The 14,474-nt window shown below is 45.7% G+C and overlaps 1 long non-coding RNA gene across 2 annotated transcripts; it reads left to right on the plus strand.

The window, feature by feature from the left end:
- The first annotated feature begins 821 nt into the window (after nt 1-821).
- On the plus strand, nt 822-9,119 carry LOC128147186 (uncharacterized). 2 transcript variants are annotated; one of them, XR_008236957.1, is made up of 3 exons: nt 822-1,525; nt 2,694-5,221; nt 7,083-9,119. It is a non-coding gene; the product is annotated as an uncharacterized LOC128147186 (long non-coding RNA). The 2 variants fall into 2 exon arrangements; XR_008236956.1 differs by having other exon boundaries at nt 822-5,221.
- Nucleotides 9,120-14,474: the final 5,355 nt, after the last annotated feature.

Here is a 14,474-nt window from a genome sequence, read left to right on the forward strand (position 1 = left end):
CACTGCATCTTGCTGCCATGCTGGGCTCCCTCTGATCCATGACCACAACTCTGTGCATCATACATTGCTCCAGAACAGCACAGCTCTTTCCCAGGAGATAAGCAAGGGGGGGGGTTGCCTACACAACAGCTCTCCTGAGCTTTCCCATGCTGGGAGGGAGGAGATCTGGCTTCCTCCCTGTCCAAGTGCCAGCCCTGTGGGCCTGCCATGCCACTGCTGGGAACATCCAGGGGCATTATGCAATTTGCAGAGGCGGTTTTTCATGCAGCCTGGCAAGGCAGTGGCAGATAATGGCTCTCCCTTTGTAGCACACAATCGAGCTCATGATCTTCTCTCCAGTACAGGCAGCCCACGGTGTTATGTCCTGTACTGCTGCGATGACGAGAGCAGGGCTGTGCACAGGACAGGGAGCCCTGCAGCGCTTTCATCAGTGAATCACCTAACCTAAGTACTAGTTAGGCACAAATCATTAATGGTCTAAAAAGGGCTGGAATAAGCTAGCTCGGCTCCAGTGGAAGTGCAGATTGTGTCTTTTTCAGGAGGCGTGGGAAACCCTTCTTAAGTCTGTTTTTAAACTTCTCGACTTTGACTTCAGAGTAATGCCACTGATTTCATTTTCCAAAGGTCACGGGAGAATTCTCTTCTGCTGTCTCCAAAGGGCATGACAGATGGTCCTCTAACAAAGTAATGAATTGTTCAACACAATGCACTTAGCAATTACCTTGCCATAAAGGTATTTACAGCAGGTATAGTAAGATAAACCAGTTTGTTTCCTATTGTTTTTCAAAGGGGAAAATAAAACCATTTTGTGGTGAGTTTAAGGGATAAATGTAATTTGATGTCTTTACTGAATGCTTTCATGGGTCTTAAAAGATATTTTAATAGACCTAAAAGTCTATTTATAAACTATCCCTTTTAGAGATCAGAAAACATATTCACTTCTGTATTCTGTGTACCTATTTAAGTTGTGTCCAAATTTAAAGTTGTTCATAACTTATTAACTCAGCACCTTTTCTGAATGCTCCTTCCCATGTAGTCTTTATTTACAGGATCCTGTGCTGTTTGCCCTAGTATCATTCTGCCTCCTGCATGATGTTCTTTCACATTTTGGACTCAAATTCCCTTCTAACATGGTGGGCAAAGGAGTCAGCCATGCAAGAAATTAGAAGCAAAGACTACACTATGTTACTGAATGCAAACCTGTTACCAGCACAAATCTAGGTCCCTTTGGCAGGAGGGAAACCAACCTTGCACCAGCAGCAGAGTGTTTGCTGGCCTGTGGGTTAGAAACACCGTGTCACTGCAAATCCAGTTAGACAAGTGTGCGCCTGCCTCCCTGACCTCTTCCACTTGGCAGTCTTTTCTTTGCATTTTTGTCTGAGAGGCTGATGTGGGAGTGAATAATGGAAACCAAACTGCCCCTCCAGCCCTCAAGCTGGTCCCAGTACATCCTGGTGCACATGCATTGGCTGGGTGAGGTGAAGGAGAGATTTCATCATTGCGGCATATGGGTAAGTAGAGTCCAGTGCAATCAGCCGAGTATTTTTCACCAGCATGAAATGAAAATGAGGAGAACATTTGATGTAAAGGCTGTCTGTGGCTATGCAATGGGCAGGTGATCATACCTACTTTTGCTGCAGCAGAGAAGGCAGTGTAACAGCTCTCTGGAGCGAGTATCCCAGGAGAGCATCTATTTTCTTGGGGCTGGGGGCTCAGATGTAGCCCTGGGCCAGAGACAGTACATCCATGCAGGATTTCCAGCTTCTGTTTGAAAGTCTGGGTGACCTTCAGCATTCCTGCTATGCCTGTGCAAGCAAAGCTCCCCACTCTGAACTTTCTTTGGTTCGCACACCACTAGTAAGAGGGAAGATGTTGTAGGTAAAGCATCGAGAAATGGGTGCAAAGGAGAAAGGGTCTGTGACTCTGCCACCAAGTTCTTGTGCAAATCATTTCTCACATCTGTGCATCCATTTCCAATCTGTGATGTGAAAATAGCAGTACTTCATCTCACCCATGCGCTGTTGTCCTAAATTATAAAATCTTCCAAGGAAAAACTGCTTATTCCCAGGTTAATATACAGAGTCTAGCCCCACAGGGCACTTTTTCCCCTACCTGTTTCCTCATGTTGTGTCTGGGCTTTGCAATGACTGTCATGAGGGGTAAACCATGACATCTTTGTGTTACGTGCATTTGTGTCCAGCCTCGAAACGTTATTTCATTCCCTGAGGTGTGCGCTGTTATCAGGCGAATGAAATGTCCCAGTCCCCTGGTAATTATTCATTAGGTAAGATTTAATGTGTGTGTGCGTGCAGGGCTGGCAGCTACAAGTGGATCCCACAGGAGAGGTCTGTGAGCCAAGCTTATGTCAGCTTTAGTGTAGGGATGGGTGAGTAACTGGAGTAAAAATAACAAAATGGTAAGATCAGTAGCAGTTTGCCCAAAACTTAACCCAAAACCTTTTCTTTTCATCCCATGGCCAAACTCACCATTCAGATCAGAAGGCTATGAGACTTGGGGTGGATTTGCACGCACATTTAGAACAAATCACAGATCTGCACTGCAGCAAAGCAATGTTTGGGACCCAAATCCAGCTGCCACCTGTGACTGTTCATTCTACCCATACTTCACTGAGGTCTGAAAGATGTATTTAGCTGCTTGTGTTTCTTATACACTTGTTCCCTGTTTGGTACCAGGATTACTGTTTTCCTGTTCAGAAGACTGCCTCTGCAATATTTCTTGGCTGAGTAAGGGTGGCAGCCTTAGTTGCACCAGTTTTGACCAGAGAGCATCTGGAAGTCCAGGTGAATATAGGCACAAGCTAACGAAAAGCATGCAAACACACGGTGGACATTATACCAAAGAAATCGAGTGGAAAGATATTACTTGGCTGACAGATAAGAGTGGGGGATTGATGAGACACACAAATCTCAGACAAAACCCTGTTCCTCTGGGAGTTCAGGCCTAAGACTGGACTGGTCGATGTCCAGCTGTCCTAAGCTGCTTGATGTAAGAACTTGACACTGGTGGGATAGACTGGACTTCGAGGCTTATTTAAAAAGAGTCTGATACATTACAGGTGTGGAAGAGAGCTGCTTGGGAGCTGTGGGAAGCAAACCTCTTCTTGCAGGCTCCAGCAGCAGAGACATTTGGAAGGGGAAGAGCACTGGTGACATTACAGCTCTCGGGGCTCTGGAAATTCTGCCTGTTTAGCTTTTCTTGGTTTCCACCATCTTCTGTTCTGTCTCTGTTGTTCACCCACATAATTACGTAAGATATTACCAGCTAAAACTGCATCTGCCGCCTTAATAGATGGCTCATTATCTAGGGAGGGAAACAGAAAGGGCAAAAGCTTTTATGTGCCAACAGCACATGTTGATGTTCATGTGCACTACAGGAGAAGGAAAGGGTGTAACTCGTCTGTCCTAATTTATGGCCAGATGGGCTGAAAGAGTCAAGGTGTAATGAAGGTCAGTGTGGCTGGGAATGGGGTAGAGGCAGTGCAAAGTTACTCTCTTGACAAAAAAGCAATTAATTCTCCAACAAAGTCCCTCTTTCGTGCAGCAGAACAGAGTGAAGCAGTTCTTGCTGTATTTAAAAGTACTCCCACAGCTTTGATCTTTTCCTCTTTTCTGGAAATGTAAGCTTGTAAAGAGGGTCTGGCCTCTTCTGGGATGATGTATTGGGCCATGTGGTGCTGGCCTTGCAAAGCAGCGTAGGCAAGCCTGCTGTTCTCTGTACTGTGTCATTCTGGAAAAGTCTCCTAATATTCTGGTTGCTGCAGTAATGGCAACACACTGCTGCAATGCCCGGGTACCCTGCCTGCTTGGAAATACCATGACATCACTCCTTCTCCTAACAATGTTTTTTTGTCCAGGTTTGGCCACACACAGGATAGTTAGCTATGAGTGAAAATGAAAAAGCAAATGATAGAGAACAAGTTCTTCTACCAAAACTCCATCTCCAAGGACCTTAAAATGTGGAAGTGTGTAACCACACTAGCTTGCAAGCAACCCTTTAGCCCTGCATACTCTTCAGTGTCAGATATATCCCATTCCAATCAGTACATTGTGGCAACCATCTGTAGACAGGTTTTTCTTTTACTGATGTTTAAAATAAATGCTTGTTTTGAACTCAGGACAGAGCTGTATTGGCTCCAGGTATCAGGCCTGGTTTCAGTAGAGCTTGTGGCAGATATGTACTGATCTAACCATATGGTGGTGGGTTTTGTGCTGCTACCAATGCTGGCAGGAGACCAAAATGTTGCTGTGGGCTTCCCCAGCCATAAAAATCCATGAAGTTTTGCAGCTGTAGTTTCATTTCGTTTCACTGTCTGACTAATCTTCTTCTTACTTGATTTTCTTTTATTTCCTCTATAGGTTTCCCGCACAGAAAATCTAAGATTCCAAGTTGCATTTTGAGAAAGTTTTAAAATTAACTTCTCCATTTATGCGAGATGACCGTGGGTTTTGGTAATAAAATGTGCCGGGGGCGGGGGCAGAGAAGACTTCTCAGTAGGGGGTGAATGCTGACGACTTTAACAAAGTCACGGTGTAATATGCTGTTCTGCTGACTTCTGCCTTCTTTAATTACCTTCTGAATCCTGAGAAGCTGAACCGTGCCTCACCAGCTCATTATGTCCCCCGGGTTTGCTCTCCCCAACAAATAGGTGCTTTCTCTGCAGTCTCTGGAGGCTCTTTGTTGCTGCTCTGATACATCAGATGTGTTTGTTTTGCACATTGATGTTTGTGTTTTCCGCACTGCTTGTGTTTTCCAATTCCTTGGAGCAGTGAGGATGCTGCTGAATTGTCAGAATCGAGGTAGGATGCTGACTTGAGGTTACTGTCAATGGCCTCATTATGTTAACAAGGGATATTTTAAGAAACACAAAAGATGTGGCATTTACTTTCTTGGGAGAGGGAGGGGAGAGAGAGAGAATGTGTGTGGATGAATGAACTTACACAGCACGTCACCCCACTGTTCAGTTAGAAATGACTGACTGGCTCTCTCCACATTGTTTGCTAGCCAGAGCAGCAATGGCTTCTGATTTGTATTCCTGGGCTGCTCGCAGTGTGCTTGGCTCACCCACGCGTGCAAGGCAATGCGACCTTTCTTCCTGAAGAGTTCCTCATCTCTGTCCTGGGGTGTCTGGGTACCTGAAATGGGCACAGCCTTAACAGGCACAGCAACGGGACGTGCAGCATCACAGCATCTTCGTGCAGATGTAAGTCAGGGCTGCTGTGGTCTTGTTCCCTCCTTCGAGCCAGCACTAGCATTGGTGGGGCTGGAAAGCGAGTCAGTTTGGGAAACTGACCTGGGAGAGAAGTAATGCTATGAGAAAAAAGTAATTAATTCCCTATACACTTGCCTTCTGGAGGAAGACTGCTAGGTCTGGCCAGGGCTAAGGAGAAGGTGGCACCCTAGTCTGCTCTGCTCAGATGGGCTCTCTCCCTCCAGATATTCTTGAGGGAAAATATCAAAGAGGAGGATATTGCCTACAAATCTTCTGTCTTAAATGAAATGGAGACCTGTGCACAGCGCACACCTCTGAATCAAAGGGAGCAAGTTCGTTCCCTTCCTCCCTGTCGTCAGGACGTTGGGAGGTAGTTGGCATAGCCCTTATCAAAGGAAATGTGGTCCTTTCCTTAAGCTTGTCTGCTCAGTGGTGTTGTGTAAACACAGATCGATAAGGTGGCACAAATCCTATCCTATGACCAGTATTCAGCAGCAAATGAAGCACCCTTATGTTTAGCATAGTATCATTTCATGCATTTACAATTAAAGACTTAGATAAGATTAATTACTTTCAAGATGACTCTTTACAATTGTCTCCTTATAATGGAGTTTGTAACCAGTCCAGTGCGGCTTTGTCACTAGGAGAAATTGCAGACAATTTAACAGTTGGATAGAAAAGGTTTATTTAACAGGCCTTGAGCTTCTTCTCTTACATTTCCCTTAAGAGAAACATAAATCCCTAGCAAAGAGCACATGCAACACTGATAGTGAATTTGATAGAGAATTGTCTACACCTGGGGTTTTTACTTTATTTTTGTTGCTCCAAGCATAAATATTTTAGGCACCCTGTTCTTCCAAATCCCCTGAGTAGATGAAATGTAGCGATATTACAACAGAAAAGAGCCATACATGCTGGATGGAGTGACCAGATTCCAGTACCTGTCTCTAACAGCTTTTTTTCCATACAAAATGCTGAGAGAAGAATCTAAATTCTACCACAAAACATCAGCTGTGTATTTATTTATTTGTTACTCTGCCTTATGCGCAACTGAAAGACCAACAGGGTCCAACAAAAGTGCTGGCTCCTCAACTGATGGAGGGACTGCAAAGCAAAACCCAGCATGCCACAGGGAACAGGACATAAACAGAGTTGGGTGGGATTTCCCTGGAGGAGATGCCACTGCCTGAGGAAGAGCCCTTTGACTCCTCCTCAGGCAAAGTGCTGATGTTAGTATGAGAAGAAATGGACAGGCTCTCTGGTCTGCTGTCACCTGTATACCTCAACCACGGCTTGGCCAGGATGGCTACATGAATTTTATGGTTGTGCCTGGCCTTACAATATATGGACCAGGAAGCATTATCTTTAGAGGTACGTGCTAATTTATCCCACGAGACAATCATTTCTGGTTTTCTTTCCCAAGGCAACATGCAGGGAAGTTGATTAGTACTCACTGTAACACTGCTCACTCTGCTTGGAGGTTAAAGCACAAGCAATAAAAAGCCCTTAGCTACATTCTCCAAAAACAACAACAAAATGCCAAGATTTCAGGGTGGGTTGTTTTTGTGGCCCGTTTCTGAATTTTAAGGTTTCCTACTGCACCCATTTTTCAGTCCTGTGAACTAGAAACCAGTGCTTTCACTTTTAATATTAACTCTTGAGAGTCTTAGGTATTGTTCTGACTCCCAAGAAGATGGGCTTCCTGGAAAACACCCTATATCACAAGATCTGTGGCAGAAGCCTTGTTTAAGCTATTGAATTGTAATCAAAAAACCACAGGAGTTAGGTGGGAAAAGTGCAACTGCCCCTCAATGCTTTCCCATTTTCTAACAAGCTCTTATTTGGTCCCTAGTTACAAGATCACAAAGCAGTTGCCTTCTCATGTGTGGAATATCAGCAAACCCTCCTCCACAAAACTGAAAATATTTTTAATAATAAAATGAGGGGTGAGATTTTTCAAGCTTGCCTGGGGGAACAGAACAACTCATCCCCCTACGATGAAAAAGGACTGGATCTCTGCATTGCCTGGGCAGCCCTGCTTGCGACATCATAGCTGGAACTTCTTAGTCTGTCACATGCCAAGAAGTGACAGCAGCAGAGGACCTCTGTTGTGAATGCTGGCCATGCACAGATAGAAAAGGATCTGTTTCAAAAACAAAGACCTCCTGGGCTGTACTTCTGTGGGTGTCTGACTGCAGTTTTGTTCAAATATAAGTCAATCACCTTAGTTAACAGCTCTACCCAAGAGGCAGCTGTAGGACTGATCCATAATAGGACTTCATAATGCATTGCAAGCATTGTTTTACTGCAGGTTTTATTACACATGGAGTATTCGCATCACATCAGCTTCCCATGGCATGAGGTGTTTATCTCCTGGGTGAGGATTAGCACAGCGCTGTACCGTGAAGTCTAGTATAGCTGAGTAAGTGGTTTAGCATAATCCTCCTGAGAAGGATTGCTGTCCTGAAGGGATTCTTGGGAAGGCTCTATGCCTGTACCAGGCTTTTAGATGACTTACTTTCAGTCAGGTTTTCAAGGGGGCTTTTTGGAGTTTGTGCAGCTTTTCTGTGATGCAGTCTGTCTCCAAGACATCTGGGCAGTGGTTGGGTCAGCAAAGACCATCACAAAGCTTAAAGACGATTGGTGTTGCTGTGTGAAGAAGACCCCACTGACTCATCAGATGATCAAAGTATGACTCTGACAAATGGGCACGCCAGGACAGAATTCAAACAGGGTCCTGCCTGGACAGTTGTGTTTGCTCTTGATGTCTGGCATATATAGATGTTGATCGCCAACATACTATTGTTTTGCATTAAGACACTTTTGGAACAGCAAATCATGCTCAGCACTGCTCTAGGAGTGCTCTGCAGTAGCCGGATAAGAGTGCTGCCACTGCATGGTCCAGGCACTTGGAAATCTGTTTCCTAGTGTTTAGAATAAAGAGCAAACAGGAGCTCCTCAAAGTCACAGCAATTTGCATCCTATATCCTCTCTTCTTATTTTGTTATTAGCCACTTGGTGAGATTTTCTGGTCTGGGTTATGTAGGAAATTTGGTCCCAGTTCACACATCTCAAGTGCAGAAGAGACCTTTGAATTAAAGTTACTAAACAAACTTTTCCAACAGGAAAAGAAACCAAGCAATACCACTCTGTGTTAGAGTGACATTTCTAGACTAAGAAGGTCATACACAATGACAAAAGAGAATGTCCTATACAATAACAAAACAGAAATGATGGTAGCTACAACAGAAGCCTTGATAGTGAGGGAGATTTTAAGCAGTCCAGATACAAAGCATATCCTTGGGGGCCTGGCAAGGATGCAAACTTCTCTCCCACACAACCTCAGTCACTCTTGAAAAGCCAAGTTCCGCAATTTTAAAAGGCAAAAATATTACAGCAACAGCGACAACAAACATGAAAAGCAGATGTTAAGTGATTACTAATGATCTTATCAATGTGTTGTATAATTGGGAGGGAGAGGAGGGAGAAAGAAGCACTCAACATTCTCAAGTTTATTTTTTAATTATTCAACTATTATCGATGGGACTAAAGCAAACTAACACCAGGGGTTTGCAGAGAGGTTTCAACTTTATAATGGAGAAGGCATTGTGGTGTTTGGGGGAGGAGGGCAAATGGACTCCTGCAGTACAAAAGAAGCCAAAGTAAGAATCAAATACCAAGATGTGTGGAAGGATAGGGCTTTTGCCTGGACAGCTAATTGTAGCTTGTTTTTTCAGAACCCGAATGCCTGGAGACACCTACAACAGATTGAAATGTGTATTGGTGGGCATCCCAGCGTGGTACTCATGGGGTGGTCTCACACCCACGCTGTCCCGCTAGCGGTGCTCCAGTGCAGGCACTTGCCATGTGCTTTGCTGGGGCAAGCAGAGTTGTGACAACCATGTGAACATGTTGCAGAAGCTGCATACGTTTAGCTCTCCAGTTCAGAAATAACCCAGAGAGATGATCAGACAATTGGGAGACATAATTGCTCTGGCAGCCCAGCTGGGCCACAGGATATTTGTGGGCAACAGAGCTGCAGCAGGGAAATCGGAGCAGTTGGTGCTTCCCCTCTGCAAAACAACCAGGGCACAAATCCCAGCTGTGTGTGTGCAGCACTCCTTTCGCTACTGAATCAAGCTGTGAAAAGCACTAGGTCTGGTCAGTTATTTAACCGTCAGTCATGAACTTTATCCTTGACCTTTCTGAAAAACTCGGTATTTTATTGTTGCATTGAGAACCATGAAAAATGCAGGTCCCCTTTTCTCACAGCATTGCAAGTATCCCTGTGGATCATCTTGTCAAATAATTTAACCCTGCTCCCAAGCGTTAAGATTTTCAGGCCTTTTCCCCATTGACTCTGCTCTTTGGCAGTCTTAGAAGTGAAAAAGGGGTCATTTTTTCATGAAAATTTGAAGGTTGGCAAAGGTCCCTGGAGTCAAATAGCAAGAGAATCACTCACTCACCGGGAAAGCCACATGCAGCAACTAAATGCACATATTTATGCAGCAATTTAAGTAATTTCTTAGAAACTGGGTTGCTTTGATATGTTGTCTGTGCTCTTCTAGGTCTAGCTGGTTTTCTTCTGTTGTTAAGAACAAAACACACCTTATTTTCTGCAGAAAACAAAGGCTTGTTTGGGATCATTACAGCTGGTGTTGCGTCCAGGCTGCTGATTGCCGTTTCCTTTGGAGATGAAGCTGGTTTGGAAGGGTCCCCCTGCCCTGAGCCCTGCTCTCGTCCTGCCCGCCCGCTGCTGCATGCTGTCCCCCTCCTGCGCAGGGCAGCCGTGGGTGGCCCACGCTGTGACCCCAACCACTGAAATCACTGGAGGGGTTTTTTAGGAGGTTACAAAGAGTGGTTTAACCTGGGTTCACAGAGCATCCCAGTGAAAGAAATAACCTAGCAAGTCAAACGAGATCATTTTCTGCTAGATTAATGAGCTGAAGCAGGTCCTACGAGCCCTGAAGCCAACACAAAGGAGGCAATGGGAACTTCTCCCCGGAGCGGGGGTGAGGACAGGGACGAGCAGGGATGGGAGGAGGAAGAGCATTTCCCACTTTCGGTCGCAGCCTCTCCACCACGACGTGTCATTTCACCCTCTGTTGTGCCGTTGGCATTGAAAATAGCCCTGCTAAAAAACACAGGCTGCGGTTTGGGTTTGGATGGATTTTTGTGTGCACAAACCTGGATCAGCCCCAGAGCACAGCCCCACCACCGCTTGCACTGGCCCCAGCAGAGGAAGTGATTTGGGGATGAAGGAAGCAAAGGGGGAGGCAGTGAGCTGGCAAGGGGGCTGCTGAGCTGCTGGGAGTGGGAGGGGGATTCCTCAAACCCCCTATCAGTCAATCGTGACATCAGCTGCATCATATAGACCACTTTCCTGCCGCAGAAGCGTGCAGCCTGCCCGGCCGCGCTCTCGCCGGGGCCATATGTGGTTTCTCTCCGAAGCCGCAGGGTCTGACGCGGTGGGTGCACTCTCCTGGCCCAGTCATGCTGCTCCAGCCCCGCTGCGGGATGCTGCGTTCGGGAGCCTTCCACGCAGTCTGTCTGACGGATCTCCCCTGCCGTTGCCGTGACAAAGACGACGTAGGCGCTGATGTGAGCCGGGCTGCAAAACCCAGCGTGCGACTTCCTCTGGAAAGCGGAGGCAGTCGCCTCCTCCTCCACCTCTGGTGACAAGTGCGGGGACCTGAGCCAGCCTTCCTCCCCGCGCGCACGAAGAGAGCGTGACTTTTGGGACCGGTGGTAGGGTCTCCTTCAGCCGATTAAGCCAAGACTTTCTGGAGGTTGTGCTTTAGTCAGACTCCAGCCGTAAGGCTTGAGTGGAAACACTGAGTGACGCATTAAAGCCTACACCTTACAGGAGGTCAGACTAAATAGTCCACTGGCCTTCAACTCTAACATGGGAGGAAGTTCAGTTTTCATTTCACTGCTAGTTGCCATAATGGACTGTCCCCAAAATGTTTCTATCACAGTCCTCATTGCAATCCAGGCCTTGATGCAACTGAACTTCGAAGAGATTTGGCCCTACTTGTACTGTGGCTTATTTTGCTATTAAAAGTAATTTTAATTTCTAATTTGTGAATCTTGTTACTGCTACCAGTCCCTGGTCCTTTATACATCAATGCAATAGCTGAACATGTTTAGCTTTGCCTCGTGCCTGTGAGAGAGTGGAGTCTTTTCACCCCAATTGATAGCTTGGGAAATGGAGGCACAGGCAGACCATTTTAGCAATAAGTTGGGCATTAACTAGAGCCCTGGGTTTACATCCCTGCTTGACCACAAACATGCTTTGTCACCTCACTTACATGTGTGTGTTTGGTTTTTAATCTGGACTTAAGTGACTACATATGGTTTAAGGTACCAGACTCAGTTCACTGAGTTAATCTAAGGACCTGGGATCCCAGACAGTTTTTAGTGGTATATGGGCACTTCGGACAAAGCATCAGATACTTTTTTGTGTTCTTAGGGGAAAAAATTGAAACCAAACTTTCTCAGGAAATTTGTGGCCCAAGCAGGAGAGAGGACCCAGGTTTTCTGAGCTCCAACCATTTCACCTTTCTTCCCCACCCCCAAAGCCTGTCTGAGAACATGTGCTAGGAAGAATGCCTGTTTAGATACAGTGCAGACCTTTATTCTTCTCTCCTCGCAAGTGTAAACTTCTAGGAGGTCATATATGTTTGGCAGGATCATTTAATATACCCACTTTGTGTACGTAGACAAAACATCGGGATCAGGACTGAATGTGTGGATATGAGGAGAGAAATCCCATCTGTGCAGTGGAGCAGGAGCTCGGTTTTGGTTAGGATTTCTCCCCACCAGCTGGTCCGGAAAATTACGTAACGTAGCAAGCCAAGTAATCCCGTTTTGTGTAATAGGTAAATTGATTTACAACCGTCTCTTAAGGCAAAGAAGATATACACTATGTGTCCTCTTTTAACTGTACTTCTTTTAAGAGGGCAATCAGCAAGCTATTAATTAGCTGGTTAGCTTAACAGCCTTAGAGGAGGCTGTGCCTGTTTTCCTTCTCCCCAGACCACGTATCCCACTCCTGGGAACTGCTGAGCTCTCGTGTCAGGAAGAGACAAGAAGGTAAGGTGAAAAAGAGTAAGGTCACCCAAGCTCCACTTCCCCACGAACAGACATCTTAAGTAATGAAGACAAAACCCCAGGGAAGGGAGGACTCCACGAGAGAGGGGCAACAGGTGGAGGAAACGTGAAACACATCCCAGCAAATCCATTATGGACAAGTATTAACACCTCATCTGCCGCACATGACATTGTATCACTGTTCCAGCTGCTGAGGCTTTGGACCGTCTTGTGAAACTTGTTCGAAACCCTAGAGGAGGATTTCGCTCCTAAAGCTCTCCAACCTGTTTCAGCAGGGGTTTGTGGGCAGCTAACAATTACTGGCAGAACAAGGCTGATGACCTAATGCCTGTGCTGGCGTGAAAGAGACAAGCTGAGGTTGTGATTTAGGCCTCTTTTTAGGAACTATTAGCAAGGGGGAGCCCATTTGCCTTTTTCCCTGTAAAATACAAAGCAAAGATGCAAACCAAGGCACACATACGCACATGTGGGTGATTGACTCGTTTGGCTCTTGGTGCCTTAGCCCGGGCACCTGCTTGCATAGCTGTGACACCAGAGGTGCCTTTGGGATTTCACGTACTGCAAAGACATGTCATGTACTGGGTGGCATCCTCGAAAATCCCCGTGATAAGCAGAGAAAATGCAAAGCTAGAGAGCAGGTGGTGTTGGAAATGAAGAGGCCGATGGAAAGGGAAGGGGGAAGGGAAGAGCTTTTGGATGCCATTCAAGATGGCTGGATAGAGACACCATGGGAGTATTTCAGAAGAGGGAGAACAGAGCTGGTGAGAGACCAGTAATGCTGTGACAGGAAGCCAGTGCCGTTTGTGAGTTTGGGGAAGGAAGTATAAGGGGTGTAAGGTCTTGAGCCCAATGCTTTTTCCTTGTGGAAGAGAGTTTCCCTTCCTTAGTGGTACAACACCCTCCTTCCCACCCAGTCCCCAGACTTTAGGCAGTGCCTGTGCAACCGAGTGATCTTTGCAGGGACAATTATAGATGGTCTCTTCTGATAATGTGCAAAGCAAGAGCAAGGCATGTCCTAAAGGTAAGGAGCTGGCTGGCCACGTCGGGGTTTCACGTCTCCTGTGAACCCAAACGCTTCGTGTTGAAATGAAATGGGAGCTCACGGGTGGGTTGCTGCGGGAGAGGGGAGAGAGGAAGCACCTGTGTCCTGCTCTGGGAGGGAAGGGTCTGGGTAAGGCCACGAGCGCCGAGCACGGGTAGTTAGCAGAGCGATGTGATGCTCCGTACCGCCTGCCGCGAAGTCAGAAAACCCCAGAGGATTGCCAGCTGCTGGGAAACGCGCTCGCAGTAACACTGGAGTCAGCCAGCTTGTGAATAAAATCATCAGCTAATCATCCTTCACTGACAGAACTCGGTGTGCATATCGTTGGGGGATTCCCGTTTTCATAGATCATCTCAGTTGCTTAATCACGTTTGATTTCCTGGGCTGAAGTGCAACTTAATTTCCTAGAATATGTGCCCGACTATATTCTGCAGGTAGCTATTCTTGATGTGCTTTGCTTCCTCGATTTCTTCTGATGGGATGCTTTAGAATAGGGATAAAGAGAAAACAGATTCCATTCCATTGACATCTGGTTTTGTTTTAAACAGCAACAAATTTAATGGCAATCTAATTTAAATTTGCTTGTTATGGAAAAATTAAAAAAAATATTGGTAAAATTAGATATTTTGTTTTAATAACTGGAAACATGAAGAGATCAATCACATTAAAAATATATCAATGCAGGACAAAAGTTTTAAAGTTAAGAGAAAATTGATCTAAATAAGAATGTTGAAAATTAACACTTAAACTTCACTGATACTGATACATTCTTTCTTTGGGGTTTTTTTTTTCCCTACAAAAAATAATTTGGCAGGTTTCAAAGTAAGTATTCTCCTTTATTTAAGAAAGTCAGGAAGGGCTGAGAGGGGTGGAGAGACCTTGAATCAGTGGCAGTTCTTCATTCCAGTTTCACTGTTGGCCCCTGCATCCCTACCCTGGATTGAACCAAAATCCCAATTATTTGTACTGGAGATACTTGCTGGAGGCAGATCAGGATTTATCTTTCCCAGCAGGAACCTATTCCAAAATTACATTGAAACCTGAGGAGAGGAAACAATCTCTGGTTTCAGCAATGGTCTCCCTTTGCAG

This window comes from Harpia harpyja, chromosome 10 (genome assembly GCF_026419915.1).
Source record: "Harpia harpyja isolate bHarHar1 chromosome 10, bHarHar1 primary haplotype, whole genome shotgun sequence".
In the NCBI taxonomy this organism is placed as follows: Eukaryota; Metazoa; Chordata; class Aves; order Accipitriformes; family Accipitridae; genus Harpia; species Harpia harpyja.